Genomic DNA, 23611 nt, shown 5'->3' with positions numbered 1-23611 from the left:
TAGTTACACATGTGCACTACACTGAAACCAGCACCAGAGAATTTAAGAATTGCTCTGTTACAGATGAGCTGGCAAAGGATTTAAGAGAGGGGTTGGGTGTTTGTTTTTTTCCTTTGAGGGTGGAGAGGTATTCTTTCAGAACAAGTCCTGAACATCAGGCCTAGAGGATTATCCTGGAGTTTAGGAACAGTTCCTGAGGTACAGAACATAGTCTAGTGTAGGGTTACAGCTGTGCTGAAGATGCCTGAATCATCTCTGGAATTGAATCCTTTTCAACCACAAGTATCGAGTTTCCACACGATGTTTCACAGACTGTTAATACCCTTTAGCCACAACTGTGAATCCATTGTTGGTTTGGGTTTGCCTGTTGGTGATAAGTAAGATGATTCACTTGGTTTTGTTACTGCTGGTTATTTAAAAGTGCAGCTTCAATTTGAAAATCACAGCTCTCTACACTTTTTTCCTTACTTCTGTTAAATTCATGTTGCCCCCAACATCCTTATCCGTTGCTTTCCACATTACATTGTGCTATTTTGAGAGGAGGTGGGCAGTGAGTGGCAGGGCTGTGATGCACCTGGATCATGTGCCCTCTCAAGATTTATTATCCCAGGTCACTGTTCTTTGCCTGTTCTGTGGCTGAGTGCACCAAGACCCTCCATCTCTCCATTCACTGTAAAGCCCTCATGGGCCTGACTTGGTTCAGTGCCATATTGGGGGTGGGGGACTGAAGGATGATTCTGAGACCTGTTTCATTGCAGGCACAGTGTACAACTTGCTTTTTAGATGTTTATCCACTCTTTTCCTGGTATCTTGACACATTCAGTGCAGTAAAGTCGTTGGGTCTGTCTCATGCTTGATTTCTTGAGGACAGGTTTGTGAGCACGTAGAGAAATGCAGAGAGGGAGCTTGTGGTTGCCTCCACTTGCTTTCAAGTGTCTGCTGAGTGAAATTCCAGCGTGCTCTGCCAGCTGCCTCTGAATTAGAGCAGCAGAGGTGGGAGTTCTGGGTCTGGAGAGTTTGCAGTATGCAACCTGTGCCTGTTACCTTGTTTCAGGGTTAGGTGGATATTGATTTGTTCTGTATCAGTCGCAGCTGAAGCCATGACTTCCCCTGGGAAGCTGATTTCTCCCTTTTACGTGCATAACAGAAATAGCAGCGGAAGGGAAAAAATGTGTGTCTGTATCTTAAAATTCCGCAAAGGCACAGCAGCTGTCACGAGACTGAGGCTTGTGTTGCCTCTGAAAATGCTCAGTTTTGTTGTTTCTCTTTTTCTTTTGGGTTGACTTAAGTTCAGGTTAATACCCATAAAATAAGCATGGAAACCACAAGTGAACAAGTAATTAGCACTGCTTGCTTCTGTGAGCTGCAGACACAATTTCATAGACCATGGAGCACAGGCAGAATCCATGTGTGATCACATAAATGACAATAGACTCAAAATCAGGTTATCTTGTCCGACAGTATTTTATCTCTTAGGTTAATTTTGACACCTCCAAGTTGGCTTCAGCATTGGTAGGACACTCTGAATCATGAAAGCACAGAATGGCTTGCGTTGGAAGGGGCCTTTAAAGCCATTTAGTCCAACCCCCCTGCAAGGAGCAGGGACATGTTCCATTCAACCAAGTTGCTCAGAGCCCATCCAACCTGACCTTGAATGTTTCCAGGGATGGGGCATCCACCTCCTCTCTGGGTAACCTGTACCATTGTTTGGTTCATTGTAAAAAATGTCTGAATCTACCCTCTCAGTTCAAAACCTTTACCCCTTGTCCCGTCCCAGCAGGGTCTGCTAAAATGTTTGTCTCCATCTTTTCCATAGGCCCCCTTCAGGTGTGGAAGGACTGCAATAAGGTCTGTCCAGAGCCTTCTCTTCTCCAGCTGCACAGCCCCAGCTCTCAGCCTGTGTTCACAGCAGAGGTGCTCCAGCCCTCTGAGCATTTCTGTGGCCTCTTTTGCACCATCTCTCCTGTGCTGGGATCCCAGAGCTGGATGCAGCACTGCAGGAGGGCTCTCAGCCGAGGGGCAGAGATGGGCAGAGGGGCAGAACGCCCTGCCTGCCCTGCTGCCAGCTCTGCTGTGGATGCACTGAGGGTGGGATTTGCTTTCTGGGCTGCAGGCACACACTGCCAGCTCCTGGCCAGCCTCTCCAGCAGCAGCACTGAGTCCTGGGCAGGGCTGCTCTAGATCCCTTCATCCCCTGGTATTGATACCAAGGGCTGCTCTGACCCAGGTGCAGCACCAGCACCTGGTCTTGTTCAGCCTCATGAGATTCCAGTGGTCCTCCTTCTTGAGCTTGTGCAGGTTCCTCTGGGTGGCATCTCATCCTTCAGGAGTGTCCACAGCACCAGTGGGCTTGGTGTCATCTGCTGATTTGCTGAGGCTGCACTCGATCCCACTGTCAGTGCCATTAATTAAACAGTGCTGGTGCCCTGAGGAACCCCCTGACCTCTATGTGGACATTGAGCTGTTGACCATTACCCTCTGGATGTGACCATCCAACAATTCCTCATCCACCCAACAGTCCATCATCAAATCCATCTCTGTCCAATTCAGAAGGATGCAGTAGGGGACTGTGTCAGAGGCCTCGCAGGAGCCCAGATCTGACCTTTATAAAACTTTTGTAATTGAAGCTATGTGTAAGTAGCTTTGGGAAATCATCACTGTGTGAATTGTTTAACCCCAGGGGAAGCTTTAACTCCGGAAGCACTATCAGATTTGTTCCAGTAAATGAAAAGCAGAAATCCAGATAGACTACTTAAATGCAAAAACCAGTGTCCATCTTTATTCAGAGTTTATAGTAAACCTGCTGGACGATATATCTGAGCAGCGGGAGATTATCCTGCTGTAAATACATGAAAATTAACTTACTTGCATTTGGCACCTCCTGAAATTTACTCTTTGTTTCTTTTTCTTTTCTCTGTAATCAAAGTGCAATACTTGCACACTCACCACTGTTTTTCAAGTTAAGATGTTCAGGATGACATCCCATAGTCTGTGGATAACTTCAATAACAATTGAGGATAACAATTGTGGATAACACTTGAGTGTAGGATTTTACCCACACTTTGGGGTTGAGGTGGAAATTGACCAATCTGATGTTGTGAATTCATTTCTGGGCGGAATTTATTTAGCCAGTTGCCAGCCATAAGCTGTTCCTTGGTCAGATTGTATATGGCACGTGTCCTGTGCATTCAAACTGCACATCTGCAGTCAAATATCCCTTAGCAGAGAAGCTGATACAGTGAAACATTTTCAAGGCATGAAGCTTTGTGCTGTTCCAAATGACAGCTTTCTCCTGGCTCCTGCCGTGCCGTGGCTCTCTAGGTCAGAGTGTTGTGTGAAGCAATGCATTTTGTCATGGCAAGTGCTGACTCGGCCCCTGCACACTCCTGGAGCTGCATCTTGTGTTTTACAGGATCCTGGACTGGCTGGGGTTGGAAGGGACCCCTGGAGAGGATCTGGTCCAACTCCCTGCTGGAGCAGCTTCACAGGATTGTGTTCAGGCAGGGTTTGAATATCTCCAAGAGGCTCCACGGACTCTCTGCGCAGCCATTCCAGTGCTCTGCCACCCTCACAATAAACAAATTTTTCCTCATGTTCAGGTGGAACTTCCTGTGCATCAGTTTCTGCCCATTGCCCCTTGTCCTGTCACTGAAAAGAGCCTAGCCCCATCCTCTTGGCGCTCCTTAAAAATTTGTGTTCTGAGGAGAGGTTTTCTTCTTTCCGGAGGTCATTGGGTATGGATTCAGTTAATTGCAGTGTTCATTAACAAAGCTTTTGTACTCCTGAAGGAACTGACACACTTGTCCATCTCCTAAAGCTTGTCTGTATTTGCTGTGGTTAATTTGGAGCTGTTTCTCTCCCCCATTCAAAATGGTCTTCTGTTGCTTGGCTTCTTGGTCTATGTTGGACGGGGTAGTGATAAGTTGCACCTGCTTTTCTGAAGGGATGAGTCCTGTTCCTTCCCTCTGGGAGCTCTCTTGCATGGGCTGCTGGGCTCTGCACTCCCACATCACACCAAATGGAGGGGGGGAAGCAGAGAGAGGGAAGAAAAAGGGGAGGATGGCTCCAGCTGACCCTTCCACAGGGCATCTCTCTAGGGAAGCTCCTTGATAAGGAGCTGGACCCTCTTTCTTCTGAAATACAGGTAAGAGCTTATTCTTGAGCTTGATGTAAGCAGGGTAGGACCTCAAATAAATTATGCAAGACATAAACACCCTTTAAGCATGAAAGCCAGTTCCTGTTTGTCTGTGAGATTGTCTGTGTGATTTGGCAGTGGAGCGTGTGAGAGGCAGAAGGTGTTCACTCGCCAGGGCTGGGAGTTCTGCACTTCCAGGAGCAGTGAGCAGAGCCCCTGGCTGAGCCACTCTTGCTCTCCCTGCTCTGCAGGAACCAGTGGATTTGGGGATTCCAATTGCCATGGGAAAACAGGAGGGCAGGAGTTGGTGTGGAGATGACAGCTAAGGGCAGCAATTCAGTCTGTGAACTTGCTGCTGTTGGGGTGATTATACAGCTCCCTGGTTCCTTATCAGAGTTATTTGCTGATAACCTGTCAACCAATTCTGGGGGTCTTTGATAAATTCTCTGTTTCTGTTTCCTTTTTCTGCACCAGTTTGTGACCTGGCACAGGTTTGTTGGCTAAGGGGAGAGGGGATACCTGCAGTTACTGGCCTCAGCCTCCTGTCCTGCTGGGATTTCTGCACGTGTGCTTCTTCCAGCCTTCCTCCTCATGCCTTTGGATACTTTGAAATCTGTATTTTGAAAGTTAGCTGCTTTTCTGGAAATAGAGTGTCAGAAAATATTATTCTGTATACTCTTCCTGCCATCTTGGCACCAATATTTTTAAGGGAATATGTTACATTTTCAATAGCAATTTCAGTCTTTCTCATGCTCTGACTAAAGATTTGGTGGAGCTCCAATCCCATAAAGGTGATACTTGAGCAGCCTATGGCTGCAGGAACCCCAAACTGGCAGTGAAAAATCCTGGGAGGAGTTCAGGGGAGCTCTCAGTGCTGATTTAAAATTATCATTTGGAGAAGTGTCCTGAAAGTGGGGAAAAAAGAAGGTCCAATAACTCAAACTACACATTAGGAGACTGAAGGACTGTTGCATCCCAGGGAATATATTTGACCTTACTGATTTGGAGAGTATGTTAGATAAAAACTGAAGCAGTTTTAGAGACTGAAAGTTCAGTTTTCTGGATGTTTATAATACAGCAATTCTTGATTTTTAAAGGAATTGAATACCTGCAAGTACAATGTATGCCAGCCCTCGGTGCTTCAGGTCCAGATTAAAATAAATTGAATACACACATAGCAGGCCAAACAGCTGGAAGTGGCTCCCTTAACTTTTTTTTTAAGTCCTGGGACTTCTGGAGAGCAATGCCCATAGACCAAGAATAGTGGTTGTGTTTTATGTCTTTGATTTTAGTAATGCAGATACCTGAAAAATGAAGGCAGAAAGGTAGACTGGTATGTCTTGAAGAAACTGAGGTTGACACACTTTTCTGTTGGGAACCCTGACTGGTACATGGAGATCTCAAAGGTTCTTTTGAAAGTTTTTCACTCAGACATTTAGAGAATGGAGAGTGCAGTGTTTTCTAACAGTAATTTGGGCATTATTTGTAGAAGGACAGCTCAGAGCTTCACCATAGCCATGATCTGGGTGAACTGTCTCAGCTTAGGGCTGATATATGAGGGATCAGGACAAATAGGGGGATGTTCCTTGGATCAGTTAGGATGGTGGCTGTGCTTCACACCCCAAAAACCAAAGGCTGAATAAGGCCAGCACTGGACAACCTATTGTTTATTAGAAAGGAATGAGCACTTTATAAAACAATCTTGTTTTGATAAATGAAGACACATAATGCTGTATGGGTCAGGAGGATGCCTTGAGATAGCAACCCATCAACATGGCAGCAATAAAGATCTTGTGAAGCTTTCTAGATGTGTGTGGTAATTAAGCCACAGGTAGATTAAATCATTGTTGGAATTAATTCTTATAGCTGGGTTAAATTTATGGAGTCCTAACTGCTGCAAACAGGAGAAAGTATGAAGGCAATTCAGGAATGTAGAAATAGGAGCACACAGGCATCCGACCACATGCCAAGGAATAAATAGTGGTGCTTTGTTAAAACATTTTGGCTAAAATAAGCCCAAATCCGTATTTATTCTTAATAGTGTTATTATTTTAACATTTCTCTTGTGGTTTATTGCCAGGATGCCTAGACAGTGAGTGAGCTGTAACTCAGTTGTTCCCAGCGAGCTCAGGGCCACGTGCAGGGGGCGAGAGCTGCTCTTCCCTCTCGTCCCCACCTGCCAGCCAGGACACTCCTGTCTCCCAGGTTTCACCTTGCTTTTGTTTCAGACGTTCTAAGGCAGCAGGTTTATTCTATTTCATGGAAGGGATTTGCTCCCATTTATTTTCTAAGCTGTTAGAATGCCCCAGGACTGCATTTAAACGAGACATAGCTAAAGTATTTGTGGTTTCTTACAGGGGTGTGTATTACAACCATTTGCTGATTTTTTTACTAGACACATTTAATAGATTTACTAGCATGGCAGAATTAGCACATGGAGAATTACCTATTTATGCATGGATACAGCAGTTTCAACTGCCTTGTCAGTACTCTTTAAACACACACACACACACACACACAAAATTCCTGAGGCTTGATTATGGCTGGCGATTTCTGTAGGTGGGGGTGTTTTCAGAGAGTTTTGTTGATGCAACAATTCCGAAGAGCTCCGTAGCATCTTGTAAATGAAGAGCCAGTGTTTTCCAGATGGCTCTATAAATAAATTTGGTAGATGCAGAAACAAGTGAAGGTGTTTCAAGAGCTCCAGGCATGTTTTTGCACACAGTGCTATGGTGAGCTAATAGAGGAAATGAACTTCCTTTTGTTTGCAAAATACAAAACCCCTCCAGTTCTTAACGCTTTTTCCACGCCGCCGGGCGAGTTCAGCCACGGCGCAGCTTCTCCCTGTGGATCCTGGGTTTCCACCTGTGCCACGGTCAGGAACTCGGGGGAGAGAGGCCACAGGGAGCTCTGCACAGCTCATGTGGGGGCAAAGCAGAGCATTCTGCTGGGAGACCTAGGAGAATAAATCCTGCACGTGTGGCTGGCCTAGAGGAGCAAGAGCCAAGAGCAGTTGCTGCTGTCTTTGTGTCTTCCCATTCTTTTCCCTAAATATATATATATATATATATATATTTATTTTATTTTATTTTATTTTTTTAAAGATGCTTTAACTTCCTGTGCAATCTGGTGTTGCCTTGCTGCAAAGGAGAGCGTTACTGAACTGACACTCGAGACAGCAGAATCCAGGTAGCCAAGAAGGCCAGTGGCACCCGGGCTGTGCCAGGACAGGGATTGTCCCCCTGTGCTGGGCACTGGTGAGGCCACAGCTCAAGGTCTGTGTCCGGTTCTGGCCCCTCACTGCAAGAAGGACACTGAGGGGCTGGAGTGAGTCTGGAGAAGGGAACGGAGCTGGGGAAGGGTCTGGAGCACAGTCTGGTGAGGAGCAGCTGAGGGAGCTGGGGGTGTTTATCCTGGAGAAAAGGAGGCTCAGGGGAGACATGAGTCTCCACCAGTCCCTGACAGAAGTGTGGAGCCAGGTGGGGATCAGGCACTGCTCCCAGGGAACGAGTGACAGGATGAGAGGAAATGGCCTCAAACTGGACCAGGGGAGATTTAGATTGGACATAAGAAAAAAATCCTTCACAGAAAAGGTTGTCAAGCATTGGAACAGGCTGTTCAGGGCAGCAGGGGAGTCACCATCCCTGGAGGGGTTTAAAAGGTGTAGATGTGGCACTTGGGGACATTTAGTGGTGGCCTTGGCAGGGCTGGGTTGATGGTTGCAGTCAATGATTTTAGAGCTCTCTTCCAGCCTTAATGATTCTGTGATCTCCAAGAACCTCCTGTTCCCTGCCTTGCTCTTCTTCATCTCAAACAATTTCTGTTCTTTAGGCAAAAGTGAACTTGACAGTTACCAGGAAAATTCCAACTCCCTGGCTCACCACACAAGCGCTGGGACAGCACTGAAGAGACAGGAAACATGCTGTTTTAAAAGAAATATTTTTAATCCCAAACTGCAAGAATGTTACTGAGTGCTCTAGGAGCGCTCTCTTGCTTGCTGGCATTTTGGGCCCTGGGGCTTCACGCAGGATATTGAAAGAAGAGTGGGAAGAGCAGGGCATTGAGCCCAGCTGCCCTGTTACCTGCTGGAATGTGCAGAGGGATCAGGTGTGAGCAGCCGTGCTCAGCTGATGGCCTGAGAGGCACTTTGCTCCGCTTTTCGGAGCTTGGAACCACTTACGAATGCAAACAGCTATTAGAAAGGGTTTAATGTGGTTGATATTAAAGCAGCAGTGTTAAGTGGAATAGTCTAAATATATACTTGGAATAATAAACTATTGCTAATCTCCTGGAAGAAAATGGTCCTCTGTCACTTAAAGATTATTTTCCCAGATTTTAGACAGGATTTAAGTTCTCTCCCAGCCCCCCCACCAACTATCTCCAGTATAACTAAAGTAAATGGGCTCATTTTTAAAGTTATGTTACATAGATAAAATTAAAACCTCTAAACTTTAGAACCCAAATGGAATCTAAGTTTCTAAAAGCACAGATGTATATTTTTTTAATACTAAAAAAAAGCATTTTGTTCCATCAGGAGGGTTTAATTACTATATATTTAATGAGCAGAATGGTCTTGAAACCCATTGATAAATATTGTATCAGCTTTTTGAAAATGGCACAAAACACCCTCACCCTTTATCTTCCTTAGGAAAGTCTTCTCTGAGTGCCACTACTAACCTTTTTGTGACGTGTTCCCACCTGCTGGTGGTGTTCACTGGTGGTGTTCAGCAGGGCCCAAGGTTTTCCTGCAGGATTATCAGCCCTGTCCCTGCTGCCCGTGGTGTTTTGTGGATAAACAGTGGGCTGTCCTGCCAGAGAGCTTGTCCTTCGAGTGTCTCAAACAGGGGGTGGCTGCTGTACTTTTCATTTCAGAGAGGGAAAGTGAGGCAAAACCCTCCCCTGCTGCACGTAAGAAATCCGTGCCAGAGCTGATCAGGATCAGGAATTCCTGCCTCTCTTCCATTCCTCTGCTCCACAAGGCCGCCACTGCTTTGGCCTCTTGAGTAGTTTATAATGCCATCACCGGGGGTAAATTATTTTGTTAATTTAAAGATTTGAAGCTTGGGGTCTGGAACCCCAGAGGACAGAGAGACAAGGGGCACACAGCTGATGTACTGAGGGGATAAACCACCCAAGGAAGGGGAAAGAGATGAGAACAGCAGCAAGGGAAAGTCATCAAACCAGAAACCCCCAACCTTTCCCCAGCCCCTTCCAATTTCTGTCAAGTTTTTGCAGACTGTGGCAGGGAGGTGAATGAACACATGGATTTAAAGAATTCTTGAAAGAATAAAGCAATGGCTTGGTGGTTTCCTGAGAGCCCCTGGGGAGGGGCAGCAGGGGAGAGAGCAGGAAAATATTCATTTGGAACTCAGACAAAGAGGTGATAAAACTCCTCCTAGATGTGTATCAGGCAGGAGTAAGACAGGTGTAACCCGTGTGGCCAGTCCTGTGCTCCATCAATGCTAAACTGCAAACTCGAGGGCTTCTGAAGGGATGGCAAGGGGCCTCTGAGGCCCCAGAGCGCTGTTTTCCTGGAGCAGAAAGCCTCAGAGAGATCGCAAGGCCCCAAAACGTGCTGGAGATGCAGCGAGGCTCCTGTCGGTGTGAGCCTGCGGGGCGCTGGCAGATGATGAGCCTTCCAAAACCCCAGTGGGCAAGTGTTTGGAGAGAGGAGGAAGAGTCAGGATAGCTGTGATGTGCCAGAGGAGCTCGGCGCAGCCCAGCCAGTGTTTGGGAACCAGCTGAGCTGTCACCCGCGGTATTTTATGATGATGCCCTGCAACGTGATCTCTGTTTACATTTTAATAGATCCATTTAGCAAACGCGGTGCTGGGATTGCTGCCAGCTCTGTTTTCCTTGCTAATGAGGGCGAGGGGAAGGGAAAAGGCAGGGAACCTCTTGTGCCAGGCCAGCAGGAGCTGGGCCTGGGGATGGGGGCAGTGGGGTTGAAGTTTGTGCTTAGTCCAGCTCCTCTCCCCTGGGCAAGGACTTTTACCATGCTCTGCCCTCTGAAAAGTCCAGCTATGATCCTCTGTGGCCTCAAGATAAAGATGAATTGAGGCTTTTTACCATGTGTGGCACCGAAGCAACCTTTTGGTGTTTTCTTTTGTAGGTTTTATCCTTAAAGAGCTGGATGGGAGAACAAGAACAGCGAGTGATATGGAAGAGATGGTGCGAGGTGAGAGACCATGGGGCACACAGGGGCTGTTGCCTTCCATGCTGTGCTGCAGTGACTTGACTTCCCTGCTGTGTTCCTGTGTGGGTTTTGGGACCTGTGGGAGCTCTTAGCACCACACACACTTGGGAGACAGCATGACGAGTGTGCAGGAGCCCGTCTTTGCTCGGTGCCATTGTGCATTATGTAGGAAGAGATGATAAACCAAGCCTGCTTCATTTCACTTTAGTTTGAAAAACCCGTGGGTCTCTCCTGCAGCTCTGCTTACCAACACTTTAGCAGTGTTGTATTTACTGCCCTAAGGGCACTGACAGTCCCTTGAAAATCATCGTTGTTGGAAAGCAGGACAGGTCTGCAATGGCTGTGAGTGCTCAGAGCCTCCAGCACGGGAAGGCTGAAGATGTTTTTTGTACTGTGCTGGCCCTGGCTGGGATGGAGTTAATCGTCCCCACAGCAGCTCTCACAGGCTGTGCTGTGTATTGGTAGCTGCGAAGGTGTTGATAAATAACACCAGGAGGCTGCAGGTGGACAAGGATTTGGGAGAGGACACAGCCAGCACAGCTGACCCAAATTGACCATTTGATGCCTGGTCATCAATAAAAGCTGAGACTGGAGGAAGAGGGAGGGCATTCCATCCTTACCGCTGTTCCATGCTGAAGCACTTCCCAGGAAGTGGTGGACCCTGCCTGCTGGTGGGAAGTAGGGAGTAAATGCTTTGTTTTCCTTTGCTTCTGTGCATGGCCTTTACTTTTGCTTTATTTAATTACCTTCATTGTGACCCGTGAGGTTTTTTTCCATCTTATTTCCCCTTGTCCCCATCCTGCTGAAGGAGGGAACTCACAGAGTGGCTTGGTGGGCACCTGGCTTCAGGCCACTACAAGGAATTGTCCTTTCTCAAAGTGCTTTAACTCAAATGCAGTATTTAATACAGCCTGTGTGCCACTGAGATCTATTTACGTGTGAGAAACATCCAGACTTAAGCATGTTTAAAATTTCTTTTGCAACGGAGGCTTCTGTGAAGACTTCACAATTAGTAATAAAATTAATTAACAGCCAAGAATATGAGACTATCTTATCCTGCTACACTAATCTGTGAGAACTGCTGAATTCAGGTTTGGTGGGATGACTACCAGAGTGGGATGCCTAACTAAAATACATCGGTATTTTCCCTGCAAAGTCATAATGTACAGGGGAAAAAGGAACCTCCCAAAGTACAAGCCTGGCTCCAGGACCTCTTCTCCACTGACCCTGCAGCCCTTCCCCTCTCCTGGGCTGGGAAACCACAGGAGAGAAGACAGAAGGTTTGAAGAGTCTGCTTATCCTGCCTGAAACAGCTTGTGAGCACTGCAGACTCTGATCTCAGTTTGCATATAGGAGTAAATTCAGTAATGACAATATTTATTGCAGTAATCAACATGTGACAGGATGAATGCCTAAGAGCCAAAACTGGATGTAATTCCAATTAGAAATAAGGCACAACGTAATGGCAGAGGCCAAAATTAACCATTCAGGAACTTGCCTACACCGTGCAAGACCACAGCACAGGCAATGCTGAAATTAAGACTGGGTTTCCTTCACAAGAGATGACAACTCCTCATTTATTAAAGCATCACAAATATTCATATATACTTTCATATATTTCATACATTTGAGTATATTTTCATATACTTATAAAATTTTCTTTTTTTTCTTCCTCAAAATAATTTCCTCTGACAAAATGTAGAATGGATCTTTCAACTCTAGCCAGGAGTATTACCTTTCATTGAATTCTTCTCCCTGCTTTCCCTCCCAGTTAAGAAACTGGCACTCCTGTTAATTCAGTTTAATAATTCTCTGAAAAGATCATGCCCTCTGCACTCCCATAAATTCTTGGCTTTTTCCTATTTGTTTAGCTCAGGTGTATCATTTATCAATTTTCAGGAAAAAACTGCAGTAACTTGGTGCATCCTGGAACATGGGAATGGCCAGAAGCCACTAAAGGCCAATATAGGGGATAGTTCTGTCATTCTTAGAATGATGCCTAAATACCCTGAAGGTTTTTAACTGTGAAAGAACTGTTAAAAAAAATAACAAAGTTACAGGAGAAAATGATCCTGAGGAGGAAAAAGAAAAGCAATAAGCAATTCAAAGGAATAGGAGAACTAGGAGATGGGAGAAACTTGCCTGATAAATTGTGTATTGTGAGTCATTGAGTGTTTTTATAGTCTCCTACATGTGTGTTTGATCACGGTATTTTTGCCCAAATTTCCTCATAGGTTAAAAGCTGCAAAGAAATAGTTCTGGTTAAGCTGAAAAGAATGGAGAAATGGGTGGTATTTCTAGAGGAGAGGTATTCTTCACTTACTGGGAAGGTTTGAGACTTCTGCTTGCAACACGATTGGCCCTGGTTCATCTCTCTTGTTTATATTTTGAATTTTCAAGTCACATACTGAATTATGCCAAGTGACAGAAGGGAAAATGTCCGTGTGGAACGGAGTCATGCCCCCACAAGGAACTGGCTTCCTTGGCACATCAGTGTTTTCAGGCACTGGTGACCCTCTCAGGGAGAAATGGAGAGAGGAATGATGAGCCAAATTTCCAGGCAGGCACACACAAACACATTTGAATGTGCCTTATTTGTGCTCGTAGGGAGCTATTTGTATTTCTCTCCTGAACTGTTACCTTCTTTAATAGCTACAACACAGGGTCACTGCCCTCTTCAAGGGCCTGAGGAGCTGGACCTTGCTGTCCTCCTCTGTGGCAGTGCTGGAGCCCCTGACGGGGTAGAAGAGATTTGGGGCAGTGTAGGGCACCCACAGCAGTTACAGGGGGAAAACCCTGAGCTGGGTGTGGGATATACATAGGGTGTGGGATCTGAGTATGGAGCAGGAAGGTGAGAGGCTCAGTGTTTAGCAAAGGCTTCTGGCCGAGTGTGTTTTAGGCTGTGACTCTGATCAGGATTTTCAGAGGAAGCTTCTCTCCCACTTAAAAAATCTGCAAGGCTGTGCACACGGCCCTTTGCTTCTGGTTGCAGCAAACATCAAGAGAAATGGAATCAATAGAATGGTTTGAGTTGGAAAGGACCTGAAATCACCTCATTCCAACCCAATGCCATGGGCAGAGGCACATTCCACCAGAGCAGGTTGCTCAAAGTCACATCCAACCTGGCCTTGAACATTTCCAGGGACAGGGCAGCCACAGCTTCTCTGGGCAAACTGTGCCAGGGCCTCACCACCCTCACAGTAAAGATTTTTTTTTTTTTTAAATAATATCCAGTCTAAACCTCTCTTTCATTTTGAAGCCATTCCCCCTTGCCCTGTCACTCCAGGCTCTTGTACACGAGTCCCTCTCCATCTTTTTTATAGGCTCCCTTCAGGTACTTACACTTGATTCCAGCTCTCTTGGTGAGGAATAAGCGATTTTGATCTCATTTGACCACAAATATCATTCATGACAATTTTATTCAAGCCCACTTGTGCCAGAACCATAAATTTTTGCAGAGGTGGAAAAGTATAAAGAAACATTTCTTCACTGAAAGGGTTGACACAGCCACTGGAACAGGCTGCCCAGGGAAGTGGTGGAGTCACCATCCCTGGAAGTGTTCAAAAAACAGTGTAGATGTGGCACTTGGGGACACAGTTTAGTGGTGGGCTTGGCAGTGCTGGGTTAGGCTGGAATCAATGATCTTAGAGGGCTTTTCCAACCAAAATGATTCTGTGACTTTTAGTTTGTCTCATTTTGCATTGTTTATACTGTTGTTCCTCTTCCCAGATGCACAACCACGTGGCTCACTGCAGCAGGCAAAATGGCTCACAGACGCTTTTGTCGAGTTTGAAAAACTCAGTGGAAATGCCCAAGAGGCACTGCTGTGGTAAAAACTGTAAGAAAAAGGACAAGGAACAGATGCAGCTTTGTGGTTCATGCTTTATTTACAAACACCTTTGAGTGGGTCAATACAACCAGTTGTAAATCTTTCTTCTCGATTAAGGAACCAAAACAAGAGCAGAAATATTGCAATTTGCAAAATATACTAAATTACTGGCAGAGTTCCATGGCTGCAGGTTATCCACCTGATTTCAGTGTCCATCTTTCTGTGGCCAGGATACATAATAATATAAAGCAAATGGAAACTCCTCTGTATATAAAGGGAAATGTTGATAGGTTTTTTTTTTCTGTAATATTGATTTTTATGAGCACAACCTTTTGTCAAAAAAAAAAAAAAAAAAAAAAAAAAAAAAATCTCAAGAAAGTCTTTGGCTGCCTAACCCAGTCAATGACACTTAGTCCCATTAGTGGTGAAAAAAAAGTCATAACCATCTAGGGAGTGTCTCTTCAAGTACAGAAGCAGCTGTTTGAAGACAGGATCAACAATCTCATCTCTTACTCCAACTAGTCAGAGGTTTTGACCAACAGTGTGCTGGGCTTAACAATAGTTTTTTTAAAAAAAAAAAAACCCGATGACCTGTAAAGGAAATTGTAACTGTGAATAACTTTGATTTAGGAAATAATGACAATTGTTTTGGACTGTGACTAACCTACTGAATCCTTAATGGAGATACACACTCCAGAGCCACTGGGAGCTTTCTACATTGGTGTGATGTAGGAAAATATCCCATGATATACATTGAGTATTGGGTTTGCATGGCCAGAGAGGTTCTGAATGATGAGGGAGAGTTAATGCCAGCCTAGCTTGCACACAGACATTTTTATAATCAGTATATTTGGTGGGGAAACATCAGAAATGTTGTCATTGTTTAGAATTACTTTCTGGATTTGATGATCTTGGAGGTATTTTCCAGCCCTAATGATTCTATGGCATCATTTTTAGGGCCTCTGAATGCAACAGAACAGATGTGTAGCCCATTGAAGATCAACCATGCAAAGAAATCAGCGCACAAGTTGTAGAGGAATGCAGGTGTCCTTTCAAAAGCCTTCTTTGATGCTAAATACTTCATCATGAGATGGAAAGTGGGCACAAAAGGCTGAGACCAAGCCTGTTGCTCAGTGAAGAAAAATTTTAAGCAAGAAAAGATGAAGCCCCCTGCCAAACTGACCTTTCCTCAGGACACAACACCCTCAACAGACGTAGTAGGGGTTATTTGCCTGGACGTGCAGCCCAAATAACTCCTTTGTTGCCTCCTTTTCGAAAAAAATAAATGGGAATGGGTCCCTGAACACAGCACAAACATGCAGGGTTAAATTTCAAGCTGAGAAAAGTTGCCCAGAGAAGTTGTGGATGCCCCATCTCTGATCGGGGCTAGGTTGAATGGTCCTTGGGGCAACTTGGTCTAGTGAAAGGTGTCCCTGTCCACAGCAGGGGTGGAAGGAGATGATCTTTGAGGTCTCTTCCAGCCCAAACCATTCCACGGTTCTGTGATTCCTGCAAAGTGATTCCTGCTAATTCACCCAGACACTGAAGTGCCCGATTCCAGACCGGGGGTTAAGCACAGACACATCAGGGAACCAGGGTAAGGACATTTGTCTGTGGGACGTGTCCCCTGATTGTTACCTGAGGTACAGAAAATACACATCACCTCCTGCAGATCCTGCCAGGATTCTGAGCAGGGACTGGCTCTGAGCATCAAGGAAACCCAGTCATTCCAAAGAACACCCTTTACCTCCACAAGATACTTAATCACAGAGAGAAAAAACAAACATTCGCAGATTCTAACAAAAGCACAAAGATCTTTCAGGTTTGTTGTTTAAAGTCTTGCATGTGGAAGCTGTTACCTGCAACTTTGGCTGGCTCAGCCCCATTGTACATCCATCCCAAAAGGCAAGAGGCGCTGAGCTATGCAGAGTCACCATGTAAGACTGATTTGGGCTAAACCACTTTGTGGCTGGATGCATGTTCCCACCTTCTGGAATTATACTAGGCTTGGATTCCAGAAATAAGTCTGCTGCATGGGAAATGTGATCCACGCTATTGCGCAGAGTTTGCCGAAGCAGCAGCCATCTGCTGGGGTTTAGAGAAGGCTGAGGAACACAGGATGTTTGCTTTCCTTCAGATGTGCTGTGGATGTGCCTCGTGTGAGCAGACTTGTCACAATCCTAATAAAACAACTGGGACATCGCACTCGAGAGGAAAGCTTGCCTTATGGGGTAAAATTAAACTTGAGCAAGAAAGAAAGCACTACAAATACACATGCACTCATGCATATACATAATCATTTAAGTAAAGGTCAGCAGAAAACAGGCCAAATTCCAAGTAAATGCAGCACTAACTTTGAGACTGAATAAATGCCTTCCAAGGTGTTTTATGGAAACCACTCCCAAGAGCAAAAAAAAAAAAATCTTACAAAATGTAAGATAAGGAATGGTCCAGTTGCAAAATAAACCTACATGGCAAAATTACAAGATGAGATTAATTCAGATAAACTCTCTCACGGGGGATTTGGGATTACTGACAGAACTCAATCGTGGGTGTGGATTCACAGCGCGAATCCGAAACTTCCGAAGAGGAGACGGAGGCATTCCCTTATCACTGGCAGTGATCACCAAGGCCACGTAAGGGACTCAGAGGGAGCTGGGCTCAGGTGTCTGCAGCTGCAGGAAAATGTCATCCACAACGAGAGTAACTCCATGCTGCTGTGAATGTTAGCCACAAAGGGGGAACGTTCCCATGGGAGCCCAGAGGATGCAAGCAGCATTCTGCAAATGCAGGAGGAGAACGAATCTGAGGAGTAACCAAAGATGCAGATGGAGATGCTGGCAAACAGCATGAGCAGCAGCTAAGGTTGTTTTTGCCAACAAGGGAAGAAGTTAAGTATAGTAAATCAAATAAAATTAAACATGCAGCAACAATGGATGCCCCACTTTTCTCTGCAAATGTCTCTTATCCTTTTTTCCCCAGGAGATAGCGAGGATTTTTGTAAATCTCTGTGGAAAGCAGACAACCTTGCTTATATTTCTGTCTAATGGCTTGAATAAGTGGAGAATATTTCAGGTGGCAAATTATTTTTGCAACTAAAATAAAATTAAAAAATCTGCATACGTGGCGTTGAGGTTGAAATATCCTACAGATGATCACCAGCAGGACTAACACTACTGGTATTTTTTGTGAAGAAACCATTTAAATGGGATGATGGACACTGTATGAAAGCTTTGGTGAGTATATTTGACAGAATTCTGTCAATTTGTCAAAAGCAATGCAGTGAGGGAACAGGGGACAAGTTAAATTGCTTACACAGATGTATCAAACCAGTTTGCTGAGTTGCAATGCTACCAGGAATTCTGAAAAAAGTCTCTGAAGTGTATTCACTGTTGTGTAACTTCCTGTAACATCCCAAAGAAAAATCGCTGGATCATGCTGGGAGAAGGCCTGAGGTGGGTTTCAGTGGGGGTAGAAAGACATTTGATGTGATCAGAACAGTTTGAATGCCATGGAATGAAATTCTGGATCAAAACCAGTGTACTTTGGAAGAAAGTTTAGTAACTCAGAAAAGATGCTTTATGTAGAAGATGAAATAAAATCTATTTTCACATCTTCCAAGATGTGACTTACATCATATTTTAAGATCCTGAATGAAGCTGCACTGAATTTTCAAGAAGGAACCCAAGATCGTAATATGAATTTGACCTAGGTATAAATAAAAGACAAAAAATGACATTTTAAATTTGTAGTCAAGCAGGTATTGAACAGCATTTCCCTGGAGCATCTCACACTCATGCATCAAGATGGTGATAAAATTTCAAGAACAAAAGACTCTACAAAGATTATGGAACTAAAAAAAATGTCTCAACAGCCTATCATTAAAAGCCAGTAATTGCAAGAAACTATAATTATTCTAAAACAAACTTGCTGGGAAGTGCTTGTCTGAAGGGCTCTCATTAGCCATTGTACTAAAAGCTTTCAATATTAGAATTTCAGTGCCTAGTGTATTTTTGATGGACTTTAATACATAAAGTACAGGTGCACACCTATAGAATTGGAGTTAGAAATTAATCTGCTCCAAGGTAGGAGCTCACCCAGAAAAGCACATATTAGAACTAAGCATGACTCAGGAGCATACAACTCTCTAAAGTATTTCTTTATTTATTTGTATTTCAGCTGAAATGGCTCAAGTGGGAGCTACAATTTCTTTGGATGTACTAAATATAGCTAAAGACAAATTTTCCAGAGGTGTCCTCTGGTGCCACTTGGTGCCCCTGCAAACTATTTTTTTAACTTCTCCTTTCTTAAAAAGGGAAATTTCAACTCTGTTTTTGATCAGCTCTCACTCAAGTCTTGGCTATTGATTCTTGCTATAAATTCTTCCAGTTCCCACCTGACAATGGATAATGTTGAAAATTCCCCAAGTGTGGGGACTGCACAGCATGTCAAAGAAGCCACTCAATAATGATAATATGCCAAATATTACCACAGCACAGATTTTATATTGGCACCAATTCTTCTTCACCTTCACCACACACACACACACAGGTATTTTACTCATTTGTTCTTTTCAGGCTGATGTTGCAAATAGGAAGCTGGGCCACAGCAGAAGGGGCTCACCTGAAGAGTTTTATGGCAGTGGATATATTGGTTTATCATGCATTACATGCAGAGATAACTGAGGAGACAGAACCAAGGAATGGTTTGGGTTGAGTGAGACCTGAAAGATCATCTCATTCCAACCCAATGCCACGGGCAGGGACAATTTCCACCAGACCAGGTTGCTCCAAGCCCAATCCAACCTGGCCTTGAACACTCCCAGGGATGGAGCAGCCACAGCTGCTCTGGGACACGCGTGCCAGCACCCTAACAATAAAGAATTTTTTTGTAATACACAATCTAAATCTATTCTCTTTCAGTTTGTAGCCATCCCTCCCTGTACTGTCACTGCATGCTCTTTAAGAAATCCCTCTCCATCTTTCTGGTAGGCTCCCTTCAGGTACTTGAAGAAGACTTGATCACAAAGCAAAGAACACAAGCTGAGCTCATTTCTCGAGACTCTGACATCCCCCAGGGGCACAGGGGACCACGTAACATACCTGGCTGTTTCCAGGCAGTTTCAGGGGCCCTGTGGGTGCTGCCCCAAGAGAAGAGGGAGCAGCAGAACCTTCTGAGGCAGTTGTAGGTGACAGTTGGGGTGGGCAGGAACGGTTGGGGAGAGGAGTTGGCCCAGCAGTGAAGTGCAAAGCTGGAGGAAGGTAAGAGGTAAACTGGCAGTGAAGGAAAGCGAATAAAAAAAGTCAGAAAGCTTGGCTTAAAGGAGTGCCCGGGGCCTGGAGGCAAGTTAAGACGCTGGGGGAGGGGAACAAAGTAGGAACAAACCCATGAATTGGGGAATAAGTGAGAGCAGTGTTGTGCTGGAGGAGGCAGCTAGCCAGCTGTCAAGGCGAGCAAGCTCCTACTTATCTTTCCATGTTGACTACAGAAACAGACTTCAAATGACGCAGTGTCTATAAACAGAGAGGAAGAATTAGTTCCCATTCTGGTAGTTGTGTCTATGACCCTAAAATGCTTACCCCACACCCACCAGGAATTCAGTTCCTGAGGGCACAGACAGTGCCATGGCACAGCTGATACCAGGAGGAGCAGGAGGAGGGAGTAAGAAGCACTTTCTTATTATTAGAGAAACTTGGTACGGCAATTGCAAACACTGCCTAAAAGCCACACCATTCCTCCTCAAAACCAGAAACGTGAATCAGAAGTCAACTGCAGGGTACACAGACTTAAGTAGAATGCTTTCTTATTACACGTGGATTGGATTCGAAAGCAAACAAAAAAGCCTCAGCTTGTGCCCTTTCAATCACAGTGATGGAGCAGGACAGATACTCTGATGCAGCATTCCACAGTGTTCATTTCTGTTAAAAGATGTATCAGAAAAGCCTTGTTCACATGCTGATTTGCCTCTTCAAACAGCTCTGCTGCTTCCTCCATAACACTTTCTCTGGCTGGTCTTTTTCCTGATGGTCTGAATAATTAGTTCTCTGGGGAGATCAAGTCTTTTCTTGCTTCCTACATTGGAACTGGGAATATCTGGACTAATCCCTTGGTACCCTGATAATGCCCCTTTCAACATAGAGGAGATCCTTTATGCAGCATTATGTGACCCTTTCTGTAGACAAATACATGTCACACGTGCCAGGTGAAGCAAGCTCCAGCTAGATCCATTAATGTTTATCGCTCAATCCAGCAGGACTTCCACGGTTCTATCTCTGCAGCAATCCTGTTTGATAAGCTGCTCTGCAAAGAGCAGAATGCCAGTGTGGATGAGAGCTCCCTTTTCCTGCCTGGGTGGCCATAACAGATGGTCTTAGTGGAACTCCAGTCACACAAAAAAACGTGAAGTGGCACAAATCTGAGTCACTGGTACAAAAATCTCAGCTCTGGAGGGCTCTTGACTGCTGTTCTGACTGTCTGGGTGCTAAAAAGCAGGGATGAACTGGTGAGGAGCTGGCCCTGAAAATTCCTTTCCAGCTATTTTTTAAAAGCCCTTTTGTAGGAGAGCGAGGCAGTGTAAGTTGTAAAAAGGATAGGTTTGTCTTGTACCTTTGATAGCAATGGAAAAACAGTGATCAAAAGGATTTATTATTCCTTGTAGATCTCTGGGAAGGGCTCCAGGTACTGAATGTGCACATGTTTTCATATATATGCCCACACAATTGTATGGGAGACGTTGGTCACGTGAACTTTTATCTGAGGAAAGGTAATTTTTATTCTTGCAAATTGGTATTACATGTATTTATACAAACACATACATAAACATATATAGATACACATCAATGTAAAACACCTGTAGTACTCAGTTCTTCTCCATCTTTGCTCGGGATTCAATTAGCCCTTTTCAAAATAGTAATTTGTACAAAATACAGGCTAAACAGAGAATAGGAGAAGGACAAGTAACAATACCCCTTTGAAACATCAGCAGTTTTACATTCATATCTTATGTTGTGCTCTGAAATCTCATCACAGATGAGGACTTCACAGATTAAAGTAGTAAAAAGAAAGCGACCAGGAGATAAATGGGAAGCCTACTACATAAAATCCGATTGCCACATGACAAAGAAAAGGTAAGATTTCTGTTTATTCCCTGATAAAGCCTGTATTTTTTCTTGAATTCTTACTGTCCAAACATCACCTGATATAAAACACTTCATAAAAATGATTTACACAGCCAAACTGGACCAAACAGACCACATGATGACCATCTAAGAAATGAATTAGCTGAATGGGTTATTTACCAGCTTGTTCAGCTGTACTGAAGAATAAATTCTGTAGTTATTATACAAAGTCAGAATGAAGACGAAAAGCATCTGTGTGCACTGGACAGTGGACTTGGACAGCACTGTTGATTTTTACCCCTTCTATGGCAGTTATTTTCATAGATACCCACATCACAGGCTTCAGTTTTTGATTTTTTGGTGTTTTACAAAGATGGATTCATCTCATACTAGGAAGACTGAAGTACGATCATGTAAAATGACTTGCTCAACTGCACCTCAAGTGTCAGTGTAGCCATCAGGCTGTGCTAGAACCTCCCTTCTGCAGTGTGCTGCCAGTAACTTTACGAGCTGCTCATTGCACTGATCACATCAAAAGCAGCACACAGGGCAGTGAACAGAACTGAGGAATTCTGAGCTAACAGAATTAAGCACGTGGAACAGTAAGACATATACAAATACAGGTTCTGTCCCTTGATAATGGGATGTTACAGTGCTTTTGCCATATTTTACCTTATATTGATCTAACTCCGACCCACATTCTTTGTTATCCACCCTTGTTTGCATTTAGATTATTTTAGCTGGTTTAATTTAAGCAAATTTAAAGTTTTAAACATCTACAAATACGTACAAATCACTCTCCTAAATTTAGAGTTGCACAACCCATTCTGGAACTGTGGCATAGTTCAATCTTAGTTTTGCTTTTTTAAATAGAGTTCTTCCGAGAAGTGAAATCGATTTACAGAGCATGACAAATTCTACAGTTCCCTGACTTAACATCACGTGGAACTTCATTTTAAAAGATGTCTTGACTGCTTGATGATAAAATAAAAATGAAGGCATAGCATTAGGGCTGTTCCAGGAAATAATTTCTCAAGCAGCATTACTGTCTACTTGAGGGAGAAATACCTGGCTTGGGAGGTCAGCAGAAATGGATGAGGGGATAAAAGAGGTCAGCAAGACTGTGAATGGATCAGACTGACTCAAAAGCATCTGTATTGGCATGTGTAAACAGGAGTGGGGTCTGTGACAGGCAGGACAGCAGATGCTGGTGCTGTTGAGGCCTTAATTTTAGTAATGTCCAGTCTTGGGTGCTATAGTTAAAAAAAAAAAAAAAAAAAAAAAAAAAAAAAAAAAAAAAAAAAAAAGACATGAATGACTTTGGGATAACTTAAGAAGACATAAGCATCTTAAGAGGTTTAAAACTGCCACACCAGGAAGGATTGAAAGGAAGCGAAATTGCTCTGTCTGTAGGTTAAAAAAAAAAACAAAACAAAAAAACCCCACACCATAGCGGAGATATATCTTAAGATATAAAGAGGCATTTTGAGAGATGAGAGGCAAAACCACTCACATCCATGACAGTCATATTTCAGTGGCCATGAGCTTTTAACTAGTGCTCCAAGTTCTTCAGCGGGAGCTGGACCAGGGAACTGGCTGAAAATTAGCAGTTTTGAAAGCAGTTTGACAACAGCTTAAATGACTTTAAATCAAAGTCTGACACAGTCTCACTTCCTCTGTTATGCCAAAAGCTGAGTCAGGAAGCTGAGTAGAACAACAACTAGATATCCTTCGCAGGGTTAGTGATGTTGAGAGGATTCACTACCTTCACAAAAAGGAGGGATGTGACTGACCCACCAAAACAACCAGCTCTCCAACTGCCTTTAAGCTAATTTCCTAAGAAAAAGACTGAGGGATTTGATCATAGCAACATAGGAGGGCTGCTACTCATAGACACCAACATTTTTTTCCTGACAGAAATACAGGTGAAAGGGTGGAGCCTATTTTAAAACATAACATTCAAATTAACACCATCACAGAATCACACAATCAGTTAGGTTGGAAGAGACCTACCTCCGAGATCGAGTCTAACCTATGACTAAACCCCACCTTCCCAACCAGACCACGGCACATCCAGTCTTTCCTTAAACCAGGGACAGTAACTCCACCAATCTCCCAGGGCAGCCCATTCCAGTGTCTGATGACCCTTTCTGTACAGAAATTCTTTCTAATGTCCAAGCTAAACGTCCCCTGGCTCAGCAGGGATGTTCCCTGACATCCCCTACTGTGTCCCTTCATTTCTGTCACTTGTCTGAGAGAGGAGACTGAACCCCTGGCTACAACCTCCTTTCAGGGAGTTGCAGAGCACTGAAAAAATCCCTGAGTCTCCTCTT

This window comes from Hirundo rustica, chromosome 6 (genome assembly GCF_015227805.2).
Source record: "Hirundo rustica isolate bHirRus1 chromosome 6, bHirRus1.pri.v3, whole genome shotgun sequence".
Classification (NCBI taxonomy): Eukaryota; Metazoa; Chordata; class Aves; order Passeriformes; family Hirundinidae; genus Hirundo; species Hirundo rustica.
The sequence above is the reverse complement of the archived record's forward strand: the minus strand, read 5'-3'. Positions refer to the sequence as shown.